The following is a 16682-nucleotide window of genomic DNA, read 5'->3' on the forward strand; positions in this document are numbered from 1 at the left end:
TAACTGTTGTTGATGCTTAACATATCATGCTTAGTGATGACATGACTTACCTGCTACAACATCCCAAGATGTCATCACTAGGTGTGAGGTTTAGACCCTGATATTTTGAGGCTTGTCATAACCTTGGCTTGACAACTCTAGTTAGGGCTATGACTAGGCTTTCCCTTCCAGCTCTTTTGACAAATAATATTTTTTCCTCCCCACAAACCAATAGTCCATTTGTAGCCAGATCACAAAGTTAATATGTCACAATGAGTTTCATTTTGGCTGTGACACCACATTGCTGAAGCAGGTTGTGCAATTTTATCTGCCGGGTTGTATCTTCAGCTTTCATGGAGAGAGTAAATGGGACCTTAGGAATAAAGCAGCAGTTACCTAATGTGTGACATTAATTTGATTTCATTTTCTATGATACTATCAAATACATGTGGTGCACAAGACTTCTTTATTTATCTTGTTGAGCAGGCATGGTTATTATTTACCATAGAAAGGCTCATATAGCCCAAAGTCTCATTAGGATGTCTGTCATTTCTATCACATTACTCAGCATGCCCTACACTCTCTAGAGTGCAGGCTTGGTGTTTCAAGATCTGTAATATTTTGCTGATACTCATGCTGACTCAATTATAATTTTATTTGGGTGCAGGTTTGTGTATGTGTTTGTACACACACACAAAGAGAAAGAGAAAGAAAGTAACAGACATACAAAAGCATTCCACATTGAAAGAATCAATCCAGATTTCCCAAAATTATTTCTGAAGAATCTGAGCCTGACTTGAAAACCTGTCACCAACACCCGGAGCATGTTCTCTGCTGACATCCATAGTAACAAACCTTGGCCGTATGCCACTGACTGATAGACTTTCATCAAACTGTATGGTATCAAAGCAGCAGAGAGCTCTGATATCCACTGTTATTATCTGATGTTTCCGAGCTGTCAGGGACATGACATATATCACAGCAGAGATAGGCTCTAGGGAAATGTAAAGGAGAATCGTTGTCTCAAAATAACCCCAGCCTTCCCTCTAAGTATACATTCCCTGGACACAGTTTAGTTTATGTGAACTGAAAAGATTAGTATGAATCAACACCAATATCTTCCCTTGTTTCTTGATCTAATGATCACCTTGCTGATTGTAAAAATATACATAGCAAACCATTGATTTGACAGCAAAATGCTGGTGCTGAAAGTCATTCTTCACTTGATAAAGTCCTATTGGTTAGGCTAAGTACAATGCTAGTATCAACTAGAATAGAACTCTTGAAATCTATGAGGTTACTATGAGTGATAGCCAAACTGTCCAATTCACTAATACAACTACTTAAATTGGGACTAGTATTGGATTAAGTCTTCTCTATGTTGTTGCCATTCCCAAGATTAATGTCTGAAGCTGTTCTTTATTGATTAGGAGGGGATGGAAGACTATATGGCAGATATGTATCTAAGATATAAAACCACAAGAAGAAAGGAAAATGATAAATGTAATATTAAGTGAGGAAAAAAGGCGACACCTACTGTTAGCCTTTCGGGTCTGGGTTCCCATTTGGCATCGAAAACAATGGAAAAAATATTGAGAAACGAATATGTGGATATCTTTTCTTTATACTTTCGGGATATGGATAAGAAAGAGAAGGAGGAGTTAGATGAGGACAGTAAGGAGAAGATCAAGAAGCGCAAGGTTGAGCAGAATTGGGAAAATTGGCTCCCTTGTTTTACAATGTATGCCAACCTGCTTTCTGATGCTGCCCCGGAAAGGGCTACGGCCTTGTGGCAGTATCAGAATATCATTAATAAAGCTTACGTCAGTGGCCCTCCTAACGCTTGGCTGGAGTATGATAGGCGGTTTAGAACCGAGGCGGCTTCCCATCCTGACAAGCGTTGGGATTTAATTGATGATCAAATTTGGATAGAGGTGATGAACCCATCTAGGGCTTCCTCTGCCTTGAAGGCAGATAGTGGGCACACTATTCAGAATAAGGCAGGGCAGCCCTTTCGGCAGGGGGCTCCCCAGCAGCAGTCTCAGCGGCAAAAGCCTCTTTGTTGGGAATTTGTTGCTCAGGGAGCCTGTTCACGTAGGGGATGCCGATATGCCCACTCGTGTGCAATCTGTTATGGCACGCACCCGTCCAGAAACTGCCCTAAAGGGAGAGCTGCGAGAGGGAATACTAGGGACACCCAATTTGTTAAAAAGCCCTCAGGACAGGCCCCAGTTCCAAAAGGGCCCCAGCCCAATTAAGTTAGATCAGTTGAAGGTTTGGTTAGATAAGTACCCAAATAGGGGGTCGGCCAAATACCTATGGGAAGGTTTTTCGGAGGGTTTTCGTATTCCCGCGTTAGGTCCCCGGTTTCAAACTCTATCCCCAAATTTGAAATCTGTTATTGGGATGGAGGAGTTAGTTCAGCGTAAGATAGATAAAGAAGTTTTAGAGGGCAGAGTTTTGGGCCCATTTATGGCGCCACCAACGCCGATGTTGCGGGTATCACCTCTGGGGATAGTACCCAAGAAAACTCAGGGGGAATATCGCCTCATTCATCACTTGTCCTATCCCAAGGGCAGGTCGGTGAATGATGCGATCCCGGATGAGCAATGCTCCGTTCATTACGCATCGTTTGATTCGGCCGTGCAGCTGGTTCGTCGGTTTGGGCTTGGGGCTGAGCTGGCGAAATGCGACATTAAGTCGGCATTTCGTTTGCTTCCCGTTCATCCGGCGGATTTTGAGCTGCTGGGGTTTCAATTCGGGGGGTTTTTCTACATGGACAGAGCTCTTCCCATGGGGTGCTCCATTTCCTGTGCGGCCTTTGAGCAATTTAGCACCTTTTTGGATTGGGCCGTTAGGACCAAATCAGGAATGTCTGGAGTTACCCATTATTTGGATGACTTCCTTTTTGTGGGACGTTCCGGGTCGGGCAACTGCAAGGGGTTGCTCGAGTCATTTCAGGGGCTGGCACAGGAGTTGGGGGTTCCCTTGGCGGAGGAAAAGACAGAGGGCCCAGCAAAGGTTTTGACTTTTTTGGGGATTGAATTGGATACGGTTCAGCAATATTCCAGGTTGCCCCCTTGTAAAGTGGCAGACTTGACGGGCCGGGTTCAGCAGTTTTTGGGCCGTAGAAAGGCCACTTTAAAAGAATTTCAGGAGTTAATTGGCCATTTAAATTTTGCTTGTAGGGTGGTGGCTCCGGGGAGAGCCTTTTTACGTAGGCTTTGTAATGCCATTTCAGGAGTTAAAATGCCCCATCACAGGATTAGGGTTACTCGTTCAGTTAGAGAGGATCTGTCCATCTGGATGAAATTTTTAGATGGTTTTAATGGAGTTTCATTCTGGAGGCAGGAGTTAAGGCTGCAGGACGCTCTTAAAGTGGCGTCCGATGCTTCAGGGGCAGTTGGTTTTGGGGTGTTTTTTCAGGGACACTGGTGCGCCGAAGTCTGGCCGGAAACATCATGTGCGTGTTAACGCGTATCAGCGTAGAGCCATAGAATCAAAGAGTTAGAAGAAGCCCCATGTGGGTGTTAAAGTGTGACAGCCATAGAGCCATAGAATCAAAGATTTAGAAGAAACCATGAGGCACCCTATAGCCCTCTATATGGTGCCCTAGCCACACCTCATCCCACCTATGGTGCCTTAGGACCGTTATTTAGAGAGTTCAAACCACCCCCCGGCCTACAACACAATATGACACAGCAAACACAACTCCCCTTTTGAACTCATTATTAGTGGTATTATTATGCCCACCCTTATCAAGCTCATTGATCCCATAAGCTTATAAGGGTATATTGGTGACACTTAAGAGTAACAGAGCTGGTTGCTTGTCAATGTGGAGAGCATGCGAACAGTGTGGAACCGTCTTTAATAGTGTAATTTGTCACCCAAACTGGAAGATAGGGGACAATGTGAAGCTAAGGAGAGAATGTGCACAACATTAACAGGATGACTCCTATAAACAAGGCTTAATACCACCAGAATTGATGATAAGGCGCCTAACTGCGTCACTGCCACCCACAAAATGGCGACGGCAGCCTGCATCAAAAGCGCCAGCCAAAACGGCCCAAAATGGCGGCCGCAGCCGCCAAAAGCCCTGTAGCGGCAAAAAACGGCCCCAAAATGGCGGCCGCAACCGCCAAAACCCTTGCAACTGCGACACAAACTAAAATGGCGTCCGCTGCAAAAATTATCTGCGCGCCATCACCAAGCGCCTGGCGCAAGCGCACAAAAAGGCGCCCAGAGCAAAAAAGGCGCCCCAAAGGAGCCAGAAACCGGCAAACAGCCTCGCGCTCCAAAATGTGCGCCGTCTCCCCGCGCCTGGCGCGAGCGCGCGGAAGGCACCCCGGGGAAAAAGCCGCACCGCGCTCCTTACATCCGCGGCGCGCGCTTGGAACGCGCCGCGGGCCTCCCCTCGCCCAGCGACTGTACGCTGCCTGACTCGCGGGCCTGCCGGCTGTGAAAAAAGGACGGCGAGGGAAACGGCGGCCGCCGATCCCACGCCCCGTCTCCTCGCTTCGGGCCGAAGCTCCGCGCCAGCTACCCCAGGGGAAGGAGAGCAGCGCCCTCCTTCCCAACCAGCTGCAAGACCGACCTGGAGCTTCACAATATACGTCTTGCCTCTTCGGAAAGTCTGACAAGACTGAAGGTAAGGGGCTGGCTCACGTGACAAGCCAGCCCCCGCCCCCCTTCCAGGAGGTTCTAACAGGAACCTCACATTCTCTCCCTTCAGGGGGTGGGGCAAATCGCTCTCCCCACCAACTGTGTTGGTGTGGAGAGTCCCATTTTGAGACAACGATTCTCCTTTACATTTCCCTAGAGTTACGTTAGCCAGATGCAGCGACCCTGAGCTTTGCCCTGTTTCGGCTATGGTACAGTTCTTTCAAGTCAGGACTCAGGCGGGAGGGTATTTGTTTTGTCATCAGGATTCCACTCCCCTCACAAAATACCAGTTTTGGGTCATTACTGACAGGGCGCTGAAGATGCTGGGGTTGGGTTCTCATAAATTTGGCACTCACTCCTTTCGAATTGGAGCAGCATCTTCGGCAGCACAATTGGGTTTCAATGAGGAGGCCATCAAATCAATAGGCAGGTGGAAATCAGACGCTTATAAGCGTTATGTTCGCTCGGTACTTGTGTGAGTTTGTTGTTTCTCTTTCAGAGTTTGCCAGGCTGGCGCATAGATGGAGAATCCTTGTTTGTGGGCATAGCTATGTCCACTGGGCGGAGAGATACGCCAGGAACTCGTCCTTTGGCCAGCATCTGGGTTGCGCTTCCACTGCATTGGTCGAGTGGAAGGGTGTTCGGGGCCTTCGTTGGGACGGTTTGGTTCCCTTGTTGTTCCAGGACAGGAGCAGGCCCACTCCTGATGTTTTGGTGCTCCATATTGGAGGTAACGATCTTGGCCTGCTTAACGGCAGGGCCTTGTATCTTCAAGCCCGTGCTGACATTTTGAAGATCTGGCAGGCATGGCCCCGGGTTCACATCGCTTGGTCGGCCATTATTCCACGCCTTCGGTGGCCAGGAGGTGGTGATGTCAGGAAGCTCGAGAAGGCCAGAAAGCGTGTGAACCGGGCCATGCGCACGGCTTTAGCACGGGGCAGGGGGTCTTACATCCCACATAAGGACATCACACATGACAAGGCACAGTTTTATCGTTCTGATGGGGTACATTTAACGGATTTGGGTAACGCTCAATTTTTAGCTGATTTGCAGTTAGGCATTCAGGAAGTTTTAAGGGGCTTGGTGGGGGATGGGGGCGAAATGGACATTTGCCCCCAATCTGTGGCATAAATAGTTCAGGAAAACACTGACATGGAGGTATACACATGGCACCCATTAAGGGTGGGGGGCACTGTACAACAAACACTCACCTAGAAGTCAACAAATGGGTGAGGGGACATCAATTGGCCCAGTAAAGAGAGAAGCTGATATCAATAATTGGACACAGGCTTCTCCAGACTTTTACCTTCAGGTTGCCTGGTTGGGGATCCAGGGCACACTGTCATCACACACTCAGTTGCTGGGGACGATGCCTCAGCTTGCCACCAAGTTCCTTGACACTTAGTTTAGTTCAGGTAAAGTTAAATAGGTAACATTTAATAAAAGTTGCCCAATTTGAATCCATACTTTTGTTGTCTGTCTCGTTATTTCAGGGGTTAAGGGGCAAAACCCCAGCCTTCCCTCTAAGTATACATTCCCTGGACACAGTTTAGTTTATGTGAACTGAAAAGATTAGTATGAATCAACACCAATATCTTCCCTTGTTTCTTGATCTAATGATCACCTTGCTGATTGTAAAAATATACATAGCAAACCATTGATTTGACAGCAAAATGCTGGTGCTGAAAGTCATTCTTCACTTGATAAAGTCCTATTGGTTAGGCTAAGTACAATGCTAGTATCAACTAGAATAGAACTCTTGAAATCTATGAGGTTACTATGAGTGATAGCCAAACTGTCCAATTCACTAATACAACTACTTAAATTGGGACTGGTATTGGATTAAGTCTTCTCTATGTTGTTGCCATTCCCAAGATTAATGTCTGAAGCTGTTCTTTATTGATTAGGAGGGGATGGAAGACTATACGGCAGATATGTATCTAAGATATAAAACCACAAGAAGAAAGGAAAATGATAAATGTAATATTAAGTGAGGAAAAAAGCTAAAGATCTCAGTTTATTATATTGGACAGAGTTATCTTTAACATGGGACTAAAGGCTTTTAATGTTTGATATTACTGTTTTTAAATTGTTTTAAATTGCTTTTAAATTTTGTTAGATTTTAGCCATCCTTGTAAGCCACTCCGAGCCCCAGGGGAGTGGCGGCATATAAGTTTAAATAATAAATAAATAAATAAATAAATAAATAAATAAATAAATAAATAGAATTAGGCAGCCCACTCAGGAAATGGGCTTTGGGAGGTTCCATCTCTGTAGAGGACTGCTTATGTTCTTTGAAGCTCTCTAGAAAAGACTACCACCTACATATTTGATGTGGCTGTGACAGGTCAGGGTTCCAACCTTTTGTGGTGCAATCTAAGAGTGGGTGAATTCAATTTTGACAAGTTAAGGGGAAAGCACAAAGTGCTTTTAGCTAGTTGCTCTAACTATCAAAGTGAGAATGGTATAACTCTTACACAGACTTTTAGACCACTGTCTTTTAGTCTTTCAGAGTCATCGTTTGTTCTAGAATTGTCAAAGAATTAGATCTAAAAGGTATGCCTTTTAAAACATGTCTTCTTAAGAGTTGTGCACCATGATCTCAAGTCGTAGCCACCTGTCATGCACTTTCCTCCCTTCCATATAAATAGCTTCTTCGCTAACTCTTTCCCAAACAATCAATTCCATGTGTGTTAGTAAGTTTTTATTTTTGTTATGTTTTATTTTGTATACCTTCAAAACCGGCAGCTTCTCAAAACACATTTTTATATAAACATGCATTTTCTGGCTTTCAATGTTTGGGCATTGGGGAGCCCTCAGCAAAACAGTTGATTCTGTATCCACAAGCACTTTGGTGGGAATGGCACCTTTTTATATCATGCAGTATATTGGGATTCTCAGTGAGGTCTAACATACCCTAAATTCGAATACTCTTTGGTAATGATTTATTCCCTTGGATGAGTACTGTTAAAAACAGTAAAATACATTATTCAAACATAGGGAATTATACAGGCACACCAAGTCTGTATAATTAATGTAGGTCAAGGATGCCAGCCCTTTCTAGTGCTGAATTTAGATTGCCTGGACACAATTTCATTTCTATTGATTAGAATGCAGTATATACTAGAGATCTAATGATCTTATTTCACTCAACAATGCTGCTCCTTTTTAATACCAGAGTATTTAGTACTGAAGTTCTCTGCCATTCTCTTGCAACTTTGATCTGAGATCTTAACCAAGGCATTTCCCCATTTAAATTAAGCAACAGCCTACATGAAGAAGTGGGTCTTTGGCTATCTAATAAATGCAATACATCAATTCTGTTTTATTTTTTAGAACCATCTTTCATTCATATAACTCAGTCCATATGTCTGTTTTATTGCTGTGCCAGGATCCTCACTATAGACCATGTGACAAAGTAATTGCCAGGGCAGAAAATGAAGTCTTCCCCTCATGATCATACTGAATGACTCATTCTAAAAAGTACAGAGATGGTTTATTTGGCCTGGTTAGGTCCAGTTGGAACTTTTGGAATTCGGAATTAATTCAGATTAAATACCTTTTTGAAGTGATTTTGATTTTTTTTCTGAAACTGGAAGTATTCTTGCCCTTCCGAAGCCAGTGTTGCCATTTGTATTCCGACTCAGGAAATGAGTTGGAAATGACTCAGCATTTGGAGGCAAGCAGCAGCTTGCATGCTGGGATGCTTGCTTCCAGCCAATGAGGGGAGAACATGTGGGGAGGGGTGGAGTTTTGGCACGGCAGCCATTGCATTATCAAAAGGGCTGTGCATGCCTCAGGGGCTCATTGCAAGCCAGGTAAGTGAACGCAAAGGGAGCTTGGGTGGGAAGGGTTTTTGGGAAGGGAACAACAGGCAAGAGGAGAATGGCTGGTAGCAGGCCCATTGCCTGTGAGCCTTGCAGCCTTTCCGCTTGTGTGTTGCAGCTGACTGTTGGGAGGGAAGAAGGGCAGGGCAGCAGACAACATTGCAGGGACAAGTGTTCTCTTGCCTGCCAGTGCCTATTTCCATTTCAGTAGCTGTGAAATCTACTTTTAAAACTCCTCCTTTCCAATTTGCTTTGGGTTTGTACTGAGGTATACCAGAAATCCCCTTTTCTACAAGTACTTCCCTTGCAGAAGTGGTGAATTAAGTTTTCAAGAACCCTCATTCCCAGGCATGTAGCCAGGGGGGGGGGGCTCGGGGGGCTTCAGCCCCCCCCCCCCGAAATTCTCATGGTGGTTCGCGAAAAGACCTTACTGGTGCATTATTTAAACTGTTATGTTTATTAATATCATGATTTGATCACCATTCTCAATATATCCCATATGCATGGGGGTATTGGGGTAATGATACAAAAGGTTTGCTAGGGTAGAGCCTCTTTCACTCAGACTCAGCCCCCCCCCGAAACTCACCCCCCCAAAACCCCCCCTGAAAATTTTTTAGCCCCCCCCCCCCCCCGAAACGAAATCCTGGCTACGGGCCTGCTCATTCCCATTTTGCTCTGAGTTTGTGCTGAGGTATACTACAAATCCCATATTCTCCAACCTTATTACTTAAATTACTAAAAAATGTGTCTAAAACCCATGAATTGTCTGAACATGTTTAAATTTAGTATGCTGACAGTTTTCCCTGTTCTGTTTGCAGTTTTTTGCGTATTGTGCAATCGCGCCCGCCGTTAGCAAAATGATTCAGAAATTTTGGAAAATCCTGACTTTTTTTTTTGGAAAAATTCAGAAATCAATTCTGAACTGACCCGTCAGTGCCCCCTACATCTGAAACGAGTTTTGAACCATTTTTACCCTTGATCAAACAAGCCTAATATATATCCATATACCTGCCTTATCTGCACATTCAACCAGAAGAGACAGAAGTGAATTATATATTGAGGATCCTCAAAACTTTCACCTTCCAATTTGTGAAAACAGATGCTAAGGGTCAAATTGGGAATAGAGAATGGTGTTCCAAACATTCATTTCAGTTTTCATTTGGGCATTCTAGTTTTCATCACAGAGGTTATGCAACAGTGTTCTTTTCATTCTTATTTCCTAGTTCCAGTAGAACACTGAATGCGGTTATTTAAGAATTTAACTCTGAAGAAAGCCTGTTTGATAATATCTTCAAGGGAGGTTGATCTGTTCTGATAGATGAAGACATTGTCATTGAAATGCATAATGAAGATATGCACCAGATTACATTAACATAATTCAGTTTTCCAAAATGTTGAAAAATAGAATAAAAGGCTTTCGTGAGACACAGACAAGAAGCCTAGACTAAGGGGGAGCTTTTGAAGCCTCTACGAAGAGAGGGCAGGCTGGTAACACATGGGGCATTTGTGCAAGATTGGTGTGGCTTAGCCTATTTAAAGAAGCCTGCTCTTCTTGATAGCCTCTCTCTTTCAGTGGTGCATGTGAGATAAGGCAGAAACATTGACTATTTCCTCAAGCTTAATTATTGAAGAGGAGATTGGAGCATGTCTTTATCTCCTTCCTAATAATTTTATTTACTTGGGGTTTTTTTCTTTAGCATTTTAATACCCTTACTAGCTACCCATCCCATCCATTCCCATTTGTTTTACTTAACTGCTTCTCTCTTAGTGCACCCTCCCACCCTCCGTTCAATATAAGCAGTAGGTAGGAATTCTTTCCATATTGCACTGTTGGAGTACGGAATTTATGAGGGTAGTGTCTAGTAATCAGATTCACTTTGGCTGAAATTGGCGTGGAGTAACATTTGACACTGACTTTGGGTGAAGGGAGGGTCCCTAGATGGGACCTTCAAAGTTGTATGGCTTGGGAGAGCTGGTAAGTGGGATACTGCCCTTGAGGCTTGGCTGGGTGATTGACTCTTTCTTCTAAGTTTTCAGGGACTAAGGAAGGAATCCCCCAGGAAGTCCTTCCTGTATGATTGTGCCAGAGTATGTAACTTACCTATTGGGATCTGGTGATTCACTAAGGGTGAAGAGGAGATGATTATGGGTTGTCATATGACTCCAAGCAATAGACACACTTTTCCTTTCTCCTCCTCAATTACTTGATAGTTGCCTAGGAGAGTTCAGTTTACAAGTTAGGTCAATAAATGTCTCATTATTTCATGATTGGTCTTCAAAAACAGGCTTAGACAGAAACACTAACAAACAAATATAATATTAAAAAAGGAAGTTAAAATAAAGTTGTAACATCCTTTGTCTGGCTAGTTATGAATGCAATGTCAATGCACAGTGTGTTCTTCTTCAGGGTTAAGCAGAACATAACTCTGGCTTTTTCTCCCTATAGGAGATATAAGGTAAATTGCTGGAGGCCTGGATTGAATTTCAGTTTTATGGGTAGCTCTCACACCACAAAGGAATACTAATGAATGGATCATCCCCTAACAAATTTACTCTTTTGAATCATTATCCTATATACTCATATATAAGTCCAGAAATTTAAGTCAAAAAAGTCAACCTCCAAAACCTGGGTTGACTTGTCAATGGGTCAGTGTGAGTATTGTATCTATACTAAAAAAAAAAAAAAAAAGAGGGAGAATCCCCTTCTCTGAACAGAGTAGCAAAAGGACAGAGCTTAGTCTGTCCTGGAAGAACCTAAAAGCAGCAGGGACCCCCTTTAATCTCTCCACCATGGTGCGTCTTCTGACCTTTTTGAATGCCTGAGCAGGGAATGTCTGATGGTCAAGGATGGCTGGACCTCTCAACCAGCATTGGTGCTTTCCCCTCTCCACAGAATGACCCTCACCCTATGTGCGAGTTTTATCAAAATCTATAATTTTGGCTCCAAAACTGCCTTCAACTTATTATACATGAGGTTGACTTATACCTGACTATGTACAGTAAATGCACACACATCCATGCACATACACATATTCTGGACAACCTGAAAATACTCAACCAAAGGATTGCAAATCCAGACCAGGTCCATCCATATGTAGCAAACAAACAATAAATAAAAGTTCCCCTTGCGAGGAGGTATCATGATTTTATTTATTGATTTATTTATTTGGCCATTGATCACATAAACATTTTGCACATTATCAAGTCTACGTTTTGTGCATTTTTGTAAATGCACAAAATTCAAAACTGTGACAACTGCTGCCTTGTTGTATGAGCTGTTGTTTATGTCTATCCTTTTGTGCCTGCAGCACCCATGAGCTTAGATTCAAGCGTGGAAAAGATGCCAGTGACATTTTTGCACAAACTGCAGAAAGCATGACAGGGAAGAATGTTCTTGGAAGGTGCTGGACAGACTGCGCTCTGGTACCACGAGATGCAGAGCCAGCCTTAAGAAATGAGGCTACAAAGTGGAATCCATGACATGTGAGTGTGGAGAAGAGCAAACTATAGACAATCTGCTGCAATGCAACCTGAGCCCTGCTACATGCACAATGGAGGACCTTCTCACAGCAACACCAGAGGCACTCCAAGTGGCCAGCTGTTGGTCAAAGGACATTTAATCAACTACCAAGCTTGCGAACTTTGTGTTTTGTATGTTTGTTTGTTAAAAAATGCAATACAACTGTTTGGTTTGCTCCTGACATGATAAATAAATAAATACCCATAACTAAGAAACCATGAATAAGATATTGATGAAATGTCTTCACATAGTTGATGGTAGGTCACCAGGTCATACAGGTCTTTATAACCTATGTTCTCATCTTCACCCTAAAACTGGCACAAGATCTGTATCTGCAACCTCCCTTAGGATGCATCTACACTGCTGAAGTAATGCTATTTGACAACACTTACACTGCCAAGGATCGATGCTATGGAATCACAGCAGATGTAGTTTTGCAAAGTCTTTCCCCTTCTTTGCCAAACACTGCTATTGTCTCACCAAACTGCAACCCTCAATAGTCCATAGCACTGAGCCAGGACAGTTAAAGTGGTGTCAAACTGCATTAATTTCAATGTACCCTTAGAATAGTTTCTGAGATGCCAAGATAGATACCTCATAGTGAAAGAAGTCCTCAGTATGAAGACTTCAAATAAAGGTTTAATCACAAAGTTATTAATTTGTTAACCAGAAAGTTACTGTTTTGCTCTCATTTGAACCTATTCTGCTTACTTAAAAGAGGAGACCTACTCACAAAAACTCAGCAACCAGGAAAAAGTGACAGCATTCTTTAGTCCAGAACATGTAAATGTGACATTTATGGGTTTTTTTTTAAATGGATGAAAACAATACGTTTGAAAAATAGGTCAGAAAGCATGTTTCTTGAGGGCCCTTAATGAGAAAGATCCTGGGTTGATCGGAATTTTCACAGTTTGAGACTTTTTATAATTTACAAATAAACATTTTTAAAAGAATATATTCTAGGCTCTACTTTCTGTTCTGTAAGGATTTCTTTAACCCCTAAAACACCAGATGGCTTTCAATCCCTATTCTGAAGTTGCATGGCTCAGTTGCTCCCGCCTTGGAAACCATTCCCACTCCTGCATGCAAAATCAAACAGATGTGGGAAGGAATAAAAAATCAGCCAGATGTGCAGGGGAATGGAAAAATGCATTTGAAGACAACCCCTCTCTGACAAAGGCAGTTAATATTTCATGATATGAATGAAGTATCCACATGGATATTATCAGGAGAGACAAGCTCATATGAAGGTTGAATTCAAACAATTATACTTTTTAAAAAAATGTTAAAAAATGATGAAGTCATTAAAATTTTAAAAGTTACAAATTATCCTGTGAAGCTTCACTGGCTGGAAATTAGCCTTTGCTATAGCCTTCTGCTAACAATCTATAGATCATTTTATTATTCATGAATTTTAGTAATTTTCAGGACACCACAGGTCATCCCATGCTCATTTATTTGCTAAACACCTTGCGCTAGTATTTCTTTGTTGAAAAATTGCTACTATTTACTTTCTGAGAGACAAGCGAGCCACAAAGTGGCGGTATTTGGCCCCAGACATCCTGCATGCAAGGCAGCATATACATCTTGCTGTCAGAGAAATAAATGAGCCTTTAAATTGGCTGCAAAGCCTTAAGAACTCAAATTTATATGTCTAGTTATCAAACAGAAAAGTTCAGAATGCCTGCCAATAGAAGACGTAATTATGACAAACGGTAACATTTTACCATTTAACTTTTCAGCCTTGGCACTACAACTTCATTAGAAACAATGGCAGCCCTTTTACTCCACCCTTCAGTTCTCCCTTGTGGACCCATGCACACCATCACATGTCTATCTTGATATGTTTCTTACTATTTTTGAGAGTGATCTTTGCCAAGTGTCACATCAGGTAAGCACTTATCCCTTGGCCTCATCTCCCCTTACCTTCAATAAAACAATATTAAACTGTCCACATGGCTAACAAAAGGAATTCTGAGAAAGTGTATGTAATGTATTCATTTTATCTCCCATAAAACATAATGTAATCTAACCATCTCTTCCACTTTCATGAGCTATATAGGGAGACTTCAGAAGGTGAGGAAAAGGAACACAGTCTCCATCCCTTTCCATTTTCTGAAAACATTTTCTCCACTATATAGAGAGCTAAGAGAATGAATGCTAGCCTCAACCACATTATTACACTACTTATTACTAAGATGAAGTTGACTTAATGGCAGTTAAGAACACACGGAGAGATATCCCGCTGTAAATACCAAAATTCATGGATGTTCAAGTTGTTTTATACAGTAGCATAGGAGAAGGTCAGTCGACTGCCAGAGAAATCTTGAGAATCTGGAAATGGTAGGCAAGTTCAGCAGGGATTGTCTACACCTCAAGATGGAGCTTGATGCCTAGGAAAACCAAGGATTGTTTTTTGTATTTTCCCCCAAATTTTAATCTTTAGTTGTTTGAATCTTTGTTGCAGAACCTATGGATACAGAGGGTAATTTGTGTCTGCGCATGTACACACATTTCTTACTGTGCATATTACTATATGCATACATTTGTATATGTGCAACAGGCCTACAGCCATACTACCCTGATCCTAAAAGGAATGCCTTAGTTTCTCTATGACTGGCTAGTTGTTTTGAGTTCTTAGTATATGTATATGCAATAAAATATAATTTTGTGTGTGTGTATCACTTTATTGCAATATATGCATGCATACATATACTAAGAACTCAAAAACAACAAGCCAGTCATACAATAACTAAGGCATTCCTTCCATGATTGAGAGTCAATGGGGCAATAACTCCACTCCTCTTATAGTATAATTAAAACTGTTTTTGTTACTTTTACAGTTATGTAGGCTGTTTCTATCTCACTACTTTGGCCCCATCTGCACTGCCATATAATGCAGTTTCATTATGCAGTTTAACTGCATTGAACTGTGTTATGAAACTGTATTATATGACAGTGTAGATGGGGCCTTGGGGTTTTTTTTCACCATGGGCCAGCAGTTTCTCTATTTTTAGAATTACTATGACAACCAAGATAATCTTAGCTACTTTTTTTTTTTAGAAATGTCAAAACAATGGCAGATCACTGGTTTTCTGTGCCTCAAAATCACAACAGTACACAACTGCTTTTGCAAATAAGTTTCAGAGCTCTGGTATGCATGCACATGCATTCATTGCACAAAATGCATGTAAGAAGCTGTCAAAACTGACAATTTAAATGACATCCTGAATACAACTTTATTCCTAGGAGAGGAAGATCTGAGCTAATGTTGAATACTCATCAACCTTTCATTATTTTTGTTTCTTTCCTCCCTTCCTCCCTTTCATTCCTGTTCTCTAAAAAGACTTAAAAAAGAAAATAAGGAGGGAAAGAATAAAACACAATGATAAAAGCTTTGGCACATCTGAAATGACATTAATTTTAAGACCTGTTACTTGGTGGTCCCTACCACTATTTTTCTTAAATTTCTACCTCACTTTTTTAGGGCAAGCCCTTACAAGGCAACTTATAACAGAAATGTGAAAAGCAATTCAACAGCAGAAGCTGTCAAATGATACCCCTTGACTTCCAGGTAAATCAGTGTTGTTTCCTAGTCTAAGCAATTTTTCTGTTGAGTGATTCATTTGCTACGAGTTATCTTTTCTTTGCTTCTTTCTATCTTGCTGCACCCTTGGATTAGGAAAACCACAGCTCATAGTTTTGCAGTGTTTCAAAAATGTGCATTTCTCTTTTTTAAAAAATAGTATTAAGTTTTCTTTACTAAATTCAACAGCAAAGCACTCAATGCACTACAGCCAATGGAAAAAAAATGATCCAACAGAATTTTGTGGAGCCTTTAGATTAATGATGCCACTCTTAACTAGTTTAGTTTTTCAAGTGAGTAATGAGTAATTTGAACAATTTTCTTCCACTGTAATATAATTTTGGAAAATTGCAGTGTTTGAGGTTTGTTCACAGTTTGAGACTTAATGTCCTTCCACCAGGAAATATGACACTAGGTTTAGTTCATGCCACCTAAATAGACAAGTATGTCAATACAGAATGCAGCAGGATTAGCATTTTCCAGATGTAAACAGCACTGCTCCTCAATTAATAGACATGGGAAGCAAAATCATTCCTGAGTAAATGCCAGGAGAATACAATTATATGCAAAATCCCCACATGGGTGTTTTTCTTTGTTCAAAAAACATAATTTTACACAGAAAATCTTGCTTTCTGTACAATAAAGTGAACATTATGCACAGTCTCCAGTTACAGTATTTTAGTGCATTAAATGCTATTTATTTGTTTTAATAAGTAAAGCAAATATTGCACAGAATAATATCTAAATTATGAAGATTTTTTTAAATCCGGGATTCATTTCATCAGGTTTTCCAAATACTTTTTTTATATAATCTATTTTCAGGATCTTTCTAAACTGCAAATAGCCAGTATAGCTATTCTGTGGGATTGTCTGTGTAGGCAAAACACTTTTAGGTCAATATCAGTAGCCACTACCATAATGAATATCATGTTTAATAAAGTAAAGTTAAATGCATATAATGTCGTTTAAAGCATAAACAGCACACAGAATATTTGAGTGAGTATTTGATAAGTCATATAAACCATCTGGGTAACCTTGATAAAGTCACGTTCACTCAGATTTATAGGAAGGCAAACTATAACTCCTAATGAAAGATCATGATGGCTTC

General features: G+C 41.5%; 1 long non-coding RNA gene across 1 annotated transcript; it reads left to right on the plus strand.

The window, feature by feature from the left end:
• The first annotated feature begins 8391 nt into the window (after positions 1–8391).
• Positions 8392–12943, plus strand: LOC137096647 (uncharacterized). The gene is made up of 2 exons (XR_010909579.1): positions 8392–8459; positions 11777–12943. It is a non-coding gene; the product is annotated as an uncharacterized lncRNA (long non-coding RNA).
• The last annotated feature ends 3739 nt before the right edge of the window (positions 12944–16682 follow it).

This window comes from Anolis sagrei, chromosome 3 (assembly GCF_037176765.1).
Source record: "Anolis sagrei isolate rAnoSag1 chromosome 3, rAnoSag1.mat, whole genome shotgun sequence".
In the NCBI taxonomy this organism is placed as follows: domain Eukaryota; kingdom Metazoa; phylum Chordata; class Lepidosauria; order Squamata; family Dactyloidae; genus Anolis; species Anolis sagrei.